General features: G+C 44.6%; 1 protein-coding gene across 2 annotated transcripts in view; it reads left to right on the top strand.

Moving 5' to 3' along the window:
- The first annotated feature begins 3,773 nt into the window (after positions 1 to 3,773).
- TFRC (transferrin receptor) overlaps positions 3,774 to 7,708 on the top strand; it is a 28,641-nt gene continuing 24,706 nt past the window's right edge. For both annotated transcript variants that reach the window (XM_046002324.1, XM_046002323.1), the window contains exon 1: positions 3,774 to 3,900. The gene's annotated coding sequence lies outside the window, so the exon portion shown is untranslated. The remainder of the gene's footprint in view (positions 3,901 to 7,708) is intronic.

Below are 7,708 nucleotides of genomic sequence, written 5' to 3'. Positions count from 1 at the left end.
TATTTATTTATTAAAAAGAGAGAGCGAGACAGAGAGAGAGAGACAGAGAACAGGGGAGGGGCAAAGGGAGAAGGAGAGAAGTAGACTCCCCACTGATTGCAGAGTCTGACATGAGGCTCTATCCCACAAGCCCGAGATCACTGCTTCAGCAGAAATCAAGAGTCGGTCACTTAACCAATTGGCACCCCAATTCCATTTAATACTGATACCCAGGCTCATGAAAGTTGAAAACTCATGTTCCTTGACTCTGTGCTCTTCCCCCCAGACCCCAAGGTTTTTTTTTTTTTAAGTACATCGTACATTCTTCTCCAACCTCCAGTTTCCTTTATACGAAATTCTCATATACATGTCTTAAGAAAAAATTTCTATGTACCTTTTGGAAGAATATGAAGGGGAGCAGATATGTGACCCCAAAATAAACTATTTGGGCTTGTGGATTATTTTGAGCTGAAGGCAACTGAGACCTGCAAGCTCAAGAGATAGGTTTGCCGCTCCCCTAACTACGGAGAAGAATCTAAACTGGGGCTCTAACCCAGAATAGGAGTTTTGTTTTTTTAAGATTTTATTTATTTATTTGACAGGAGGAGATTACAAGCAGGTGGAGAGGCACACAGACGGGGGGGGGGGGGGGGGGGGGGGGGGTGGGGAGCAGGCTCCCTGCTGAGCAAAGAGCCTGATGCGGGGCTCAATCCCAGGACCCTGAGCCGAAGGCAGAGGCTTTAACCCACTGAGCCATCCAGGTGCCCCCAGAATAGGAGTTATTACCAGAGAGAAATTTTGTCTGAATTACCCATCTGTATGGCAGGGCAAACATTTAATTACTAAACATCGGCTCTTCTTATAGTCCTGTGAATTATCCTTCTCCCTTTTATTTTATTTTTTTTTTTTAAGATTTTATTTATTTATTTGACAGAGAGAGATCAAAAGTAGATAGAGAGGCAGGCAGAGAGAGAGAGAGAGGGAAGCAGGCTCCCCGCTGAACAGAGAGCCCGATGCGGGACTCGATCCCAGGACCCCGAGATCATGACCTGAGCCGAAGGCAGCGGCTTAACCCACTGAGCCACCCAGGCGCCCCTATCCTTCTCCCTTTTAAAGTCCCAGGCCCCTATCCTATTCCTTAGCTCCCAATGGTAAATCAGGGCTCCCATATATCTGTAATTACATTTGTTTTTTTCTCTGGTTAGACTGTTTTATATCAACTTACCCGCCAAAGAACCTAGAAAGATAGAGGAAAAAAAGTTCCTTCCCCCAAGCAGCAAGAATGTTAGTTCTAGTGTGAGTTTTATGTAACAGTCTGAGGAAGGTTGAAACTTGAATAATACCCATTTCAGTTGTGCCAGAGAGTTTAAATAAAGGTTAGTTACCAAAAACGTATTTCATTGCAAGCATTCAAATTATTGGGTCTCCAGAAGTGGGAGATAATTCTATGTAATAATGGTAATAACAACGGCCACAACGAAGATCAGAATAAAAAAATATTTGAACATTTGTATGGAATACCAGACAAAGCAGAATGGTCTCTCAGTATGCTTAGATTCTGCAGCAAAGGAAGAGAAATTTATGTTCATCTACTTGAAATTGCAGAAGAGGGAGATCCTGCAAAGCTTCTAGGAAGAAAGGGATAGGAAAGGGAATTTAATTACAGTGTCCATTATTACTAATAAGAGGTAGGAAATAAAAAATTTAATTGACATGATCTTTAGTGTCTTCTTTTTCATTTTAGTGACTGTAAAATTTTTTTTCATTTTAGGGTTTTTTTCATTTTATTTATTTTTTCATCATGGTGAGTGTACTCTTTAATCCCTATCTGCTGTCCTCCCTACCCCACCTCCCCTCTGGTAACCAAGTTTGTTCTCTACAGTTAAGAGACCTGGTTTGTCTCTTTTTTCCTTCGCTCATTCATTTTGTATTTAAATTTCACATGTGAGTGAGATCAGATGGTATTTGTCTTTCTCTCACTTATTTTGCTTAGCATTATACTCTCTAGCTCAATCAGTGTTATTGTAAATGCCAAGATTCCACTTTATAGCTGAAAAATATCCCATGGTATATATACACCACATCTTCCTTACTCATTTAACTATCAGTGGACACTTGGGCTGCTTCCATAATATGGCTATTGTAAATAATGTAAATAATGCTGCAATAAACATAGGGGTGGGTGTAGCCCTTTGAATTAATATTTTTATAGTTTTTGGTAAATAACAGTAGTGCCATTACTGAGCCCTAGGGTAGTTCTATTTTTAAGTTTTTGAGGAACCCCCATACTCTTTTCTACGTGGCTGCACCGGTGAATGTAAACTCCTTAATTTGAATTTTGATAGGTTACCTCCTGACCCTGTTCTCCTAAGCCCATTTCTTCATATAGTTGTTAAGATTTTCACCTGGATCCTAGCATTGTTAAGATCCCATCAGTCCAGGAAAAGAAGAGACTCAGCTCCACCATTGTCTGAATTTCAAGACCCTCCACAGCTAATCCATATCCACCCCGTTCCTCGATTTCACTTTTTCCAGTCTGGATCCACTGAGATGCAGCGAAGCTCCTGATTACAAGATTTAAGAATATTTCTCCCTGCGGAGAGATTTTTAAAGAACGGGGCCAAAGTAAAGGGCGGCGTGCAAACCCCGTGTTATTTGCTCTAAAATACCTCAGAGTAGGGGAAAGAGCGAGATCCCGAAGCCAGGAAACAGATTTGCATTTTAAAAGGACTACCCTGCGTCCCTCCGGACTGACCTGCAAAGCGCTTTATCTGTAACCCTTTTATGGCCCTGGCTCACTTTCTGGAGTTGTAGCTGTTTGTAAACTCCTCTTATCTCCCTCCCGAGATTGCAAATTACTGCCTAAAGGTGGGGAGAGGTTGTGGATGTGATGAGTTTAAAAAGTGACCAGAATCCTATCTTAAAGCCTGCACAAGTCTGTAATAACAATAATGGCGATGAGTATAAAAGTTCATCTACAATCCTATCCCCCTAATAAATCTCATTTGTTTCTGTTTTCCCTTTCGTTTCTTCTTTTTTTTTTTTTTTAAAGATTTTATTATGACAGAGAGAGAGGTCACAAGTAGGCAGAGAGGCAGGCAGAGAGAGAGGAGGAAGCAGGCTCCCCGCGGAGCAGAGAGCCCGATGCGGGGCTCGATCCCAGGACCCTGAGATCATGACCTGAGCCGAAGGCAGCGGCTTAATCCACTGAGCCACCCAGGCGCCCCCTCCTTTCGTTTCTTCTTGCATTAAACATTAAGCAAAGCACTGTGGCAGTTTGGGCCCATGTACAGCTTTTACACATCCTAAGTACAAATTTGGATTTTGCTTTTAAATGTTTTTCCTTTTTGCTTATCCTAAGTATTTCTGAGGTTGCAAAATATACACAATATGGCGTTAGTGGCTCCCTAATATTTCAACAAGAACATACACTTTAAGGAATTATTTCCTTGTGTGTATTCAGCATTTAGGAGTGAACGCCAACACCATTTGCCTTTGCACTGCAGGGCCTGGAGGTCGGTCAAGGTTAGACTGCTGGATCCACCTAGCAAGGCTGCGGCCCGCGCGTGCCGCCGCAAGAAGCTGCGAGTAAGAAAGAAGTCAGTACGCGGATCCCACCGCTCCTCCCCGCACCTGCAGTCTTGGCGCCTTTTCTGTTCGACCACGCCCCGCCCCTCCCCGCCCCGGCTCTCACAGTAGCCGAGGGTCCGCGTCCCAGTGCGTGCGCACCGCTCGCCCCAGGCAGTCCACAGCCTGGGCACCTCTTCGGTGTACGTGAGACAGGAAGTGACGCAAAGCCGGGGGGGTTTGGAAGAGGGTGGAGCCAAGCTATAAACAGCCGGTTGGGGGCGAACGTCCCCCAGAGAGCGTCAGCTTCGGGCTGTGGTGGCTGTGGAGGGAGCGGCCAGAGGGGGTGTCCGTGTGAGTGTCGCGCCGATGCTAGAAGACTGCCGGCCCCTCAGCCTGCAGGGCGCGTCCGAGTGGTCTTCGCGGCGGCCCCCTGGGTGCTGTCCAGCAGTGTCCGGGAGCCGCAGGAGGCGCGGGGAGGCTGCGGGGGCTTCTGAGAGGGGCGAGGGGAATGGAGCGGGGTCCGCGTGCGGGTCAGGAAGGGGCCGTGGCGGCGCGGGGAGCGGGCTGCAGGTGCAACGAGCTGGAGCCGCTGGGCGAAAGGCTGTCCTCTTTGCCTTTCTGCGCCTTGTCTCGGTCACGGAGCGGCAGATGGTTTTTCCGTTAGGGCATGGAGGGCGAGATGAGGGGTACCCACTGTAGCTCTGAGCCCCGTCAGCTTCCGGTTCCTCGGGCCACCCGGATCCCTTGTCCTCCCTAGCTCGTCCTTAAAAGATGCGGGACCTCGTGGGAGAGCCTTAGGCCGCGGCCGCGGGCGCGGAGTGCCAGCCACGCTGCCGCAGCGGCGACCCGCTTTGCTTAGAGCACGTGGCTGCACCGAGAAGTATCCTCGGGGAACTGCTGTCGGGGTGCATGGGTGACCTTGAGCTTGTAGCCCTTCGTTCCCAGGGCCTCCTGGGGCCCTGGTCTCACTGCTAAAAGGGTTAGAGCTGTCCTCGACTCGGTTACGAGTGTGCCCTGGGAATTTGATGGGAGTTTCTGTAAGCCCTGAGTGTGAGCCCTGGTACACCCGGATCTTCTAGCGTTGCCGCTGGCCTTGTGTATGGATTCTCAGCGTTGCCCAGGAAGAAGCCGCTTGAACACCGCGGGTATTGACTGAAAGAATATTCTGATTGCTAGGCTCTCCTTGTTGGAAGGTGGGAGACGCAGGAATGACTTCTGGTGTGTGAAGCTGTGGTCTGGAGGCAAAGTGAAAGCTGTTCGGATTGGAATTGGCTTTTGCTTTCAGGAAATTAGTGATATGGCTAAAAGGCTGTGCTATATTGATAAATGTCTTAGAGACCCATTGTATTACTGTTCTGGTGGATGGCTTTCTAAGGTAGTAGTGGGTAGGTTGAGTAAGAAAATAATGTTTTGTGACTCGGCTCTTCGATTAACATTTTTCCTTTGCTTTTAGCGATCTTGGGTAGACAGGGAACTTAACTGCTTCTGCTTTCTTTTCTGGGAGGTTGGGTAAGATAATTGAAGTAGGAAATAGTTGTCCTCTTAAAGAACTATTTGGATACCTGATACCTTCATTCTATGCTTAGATACGAGTTGGAATACTAGATGCTTATTCAGTTGCTGCTGAGCTGGGGGATTTGACCTTATTGACAAAGACATTTAAGGTGATTTTCAGAAGTTGTTTTGTATTGCAAACTCAAGTGAGACTATCTACAGTACTTGTTGGCCCTGCTGGGCTTTTTTCTCCCTTTTGGATTATAATAAATTCAATATACTTCACAAGAAGATCTAGAATTTAAAACATTTTATCGATAATGAAATATTTTCTAAAGGTTTATATAGCATAGAACCCTTGAACTTTTCTTTAATGGAATGTTTTTGGAAAGTAATGGTTGTGAAATTAGCCTGTGCTGAAGATTGTTGGGTAGAGACAGTAACTCCACTAACTCTGCCCTAAGTTGGTGGCTGTTATTGGCCTCTGATAATGTACTTACCTATAATGGAGTATGGTTCCTGGTAGAACTTGAATCAGACAGCAGTGAAAGCTAGTTAAAAGTGATCCTCTGAGACATTTTGAAGCTCTTCTCTGTGCTGCTTGTGCTCTCTCAGGTGAACACCGTACAGGTAGATGGCAATGACTTGGTGGTCCTGACCTTTGAGTAGGGCAGTCTTTTTACAGAAAGCTGAATGTGAATGAAGATTCTCCTTGTTTTCCTCCACGGCCTTTTCATTTTTGTATTTTTTGAAAAGATTTATTTGAGGGGAGGAGCAGAGAGAATTTTCAAGCAGCTTCCCGCTGAGTGCTGAGTCTTTCCTTGGCTGGATCTCACCACCCTTGAGGTCAAGACCTGAGCTGAAACTAAGACAGTCACCCAAGTGACTGAGCCACCACCCAGGCACTTCACAGCCCTTTCATTTTAGACCCTTAAAGCTAGGAAGGACTTTGACCATCTCTTTACAAGTCATACTAGGTGTACACAGTTATGTGTCCTGAGGGCTCTGCATAAGTTTTGTATTCATGTAACCTTTTCATTTTTCCCTGCAAATGAGTTAGGGAAACAGTTTGCAAAACAGGTATCCATAATCAATTGCTTAAGAACTTGGAGCCCCACTAGGTAACCTTTAAAGTTTTTCTGCCCCCCCCTTTTTTTTTAAGATTTTATTTATTTGAGAAAGAAAGCACATGAGCGGGGGCAGGGGCAGAGGGAAAAGGAGGAAAGAATCTCAAGCCAGCTCTTGGGCAGAGGTCGAGAGATCCACTGCTGGATGTTCTTTGCAATCCCACTACTCTGAGATCATGACTTTAGCCGAAACCAAGTGTCAGAGGCCCAACTGACTGAGCCCCCCGGTGCCTCTAAAGTTTTTCTGCTTTTTAAAATCTCCCTATTATCCATGCTTTTGCCCAGTGATTCCAGGATAAACCAGAAAAGTGCCAGGGATGGGAGAAGATTCCCAGGTCTAAGGTTTTCATTATATTCTCTATGTAATTTCCAAGTGATAAGAAAAATGAACTTCATATACGTTAAGCATGCCCCACTACTGTTAAGAAATATAATATCTTTATTCTTAATTATTCTTTGTAAATTCCTTATTTTTAAAGATTTTATTTATTTATTTGAGAGAGACAGCATGAGCGAAAGAGAACACAAGCCAAGGGGAGGAGGTAGAGGGAGAAGCAGACTTTTCTGCAGAGCAGGGAGCTAGATGGGGGACTCGATCCCTGGACCTTGAGATAGTGACCTGAGCCAAAGGCAGATACTTAACTGACTGAGCCACCTGGGTGTCCCTTATCCTTCATACATTCTGTATTAAATGTAGGGCAGGGAAATCAGAGAAGGCTCCAAAAAGATGTTCCCTGAACTGAGTCAGGAAGAAAAGAGTCAAAAAAGAACAAAGGAAGAACGTTAGTAGAGGCAGGATCTGGATTCTGTCCCATTTTGGAGAAAGTAGATGACAGTGGTTATTAGGTAGTGAAGTCCTCTAGAACAGAGCCTCAAAAACAGGTAGAGGAAATTCCTTTTATGTGAACTCTAAGGACTTGAAACTGTGGTCCATTTTCTAAGTGGAATTGAGCTTGTCAATAATAACAAAAAAGTGGCTTATTGTTATTTCAGATAAAATGGAGTAGCAGCCTTGGACATCTTAGACATAGATGACAGTGTATTTTGGTACATGATCTGCTCAGCCCTGCTTAGCTATATGTATTGGGTACAGACTCTTGGTTTTGAGACACCCCAAAGTAGTTTAAGACCTCAGAGTAGTTACTGTATTTTAAAAAATTAAATAAAAATCAATGCCACATTTCCAGAAAGTAGAAATAAAATGATTTGAATTTTAAAGTTTAAAACTGTAGTCTAGCTAGTACCTTTGCCTACCTTCTGTCTTCTATCCCATGGCTCAATTAGAAGACATTTCAGATCCTCCTTCCATTTCATGTTCCCAGACATGAACGGGCTCTGTTTTACTTAGCTTAATTTTCATTATTAGAGAAACTGAATAGATTTTCCAGTTATCTGAGAGCACTGAACATATACAAGGTGCTAATATGTATAAAAATCAAGGTGATGTTTGGTATGTCTCGTTATAAATTATCAGCAGTGGTGATATCTTGAAATAAGCCGTAAAAAAATTGTTTGGCGTTGAGATGCTGTCTTTTAAC

Source organism: Meles meles, chromosome 4 (genome assembly GCF_922984935.1).
Source record: "Meles meles chromosome 4, mMelMel3.1 paternal haplotype, whole genome shotgun sequence".
Classification (NCBI taxonomy): Eukaryota; Metazoa; Chordata; class Mammalia; order Carnivora; family Mustelidae; genus Meles; species Meles meles.
Note: the sequence above shows the minus strand (reverse complement) of the source record. Positions and strands in the feature narration are given on the sequence as shown.